Below are 615 nucleotides of genomic sequence, written 5' to 3'. Positions count from 1 at the left end.
GCTTGGGGGGCTGACCCGGCCCTGGTCCCGGTCCACCCAGGCTGGCAGAGTGGCCAGGGGGGACCCGCCGTCCCGCCCCCCTGCCTTTCCTGCTCCTTCCCGTCGGGGCCTGCCGCGCCTCCAACGGAAGAGCCTCCTCGGCCTCTCCTCGCAGGGAAGCTGCCCCAAGCCCCGGGGCGACTTGCGACCCGAGGACGCCTCCTGTGCCGCTGCTGCCGGCGGGGTCTGAGACGCCCTGTGGGAAAGGCCAGGCCCAACAGGCAGCAGCGCTGGGCGCGGGAGGGGGGCTCCCCTGGATACTGTTGCCATCCTCCAGATACGGCCTTGGGATCTCCCGGAATTACAACGGACCAATGTTCCCTCTAAGCTGTGGAGTCTTGTGAGTAAAAATTCTACTTTGTGAGCTACTGGCATTTAAAGTTGTGAGCCAGCGATTTGGCTACTGCATAAATTAGTTTGCTCTGGAGCCATCCTTCCTGAGCTAAGACAAAAATGGGTGAGCCAGGCTCGCATAGGCATAATCTTCGTGGGGGCGGCAGGGCTTCAGCCCCCGCCGAAATTTTCAGGAAGATGCTCAGCCTCCCCCGGGAGCCACCCTTGCTCCTAGCAAAGCAA

This window comes from Gekko japonicus, unplaced genomic scaffold (genome assembly GCF_001447785.1).
Source record: "Gekko japonicus isolate JY-2015 unplaced genomic scaffold, Gekko_japonicus_V1.1 scaffold336, whole genome shotgun sequence".
NCBI classification, from domain to species: Eukaryota; Metazoa; Chordata; class Lepidosauria; order Squamata; family Gekkonidae; genus Gekko; species Gekko japonicus.
This window is presented reverse-complemented; position numbering follows the sequence as displayed.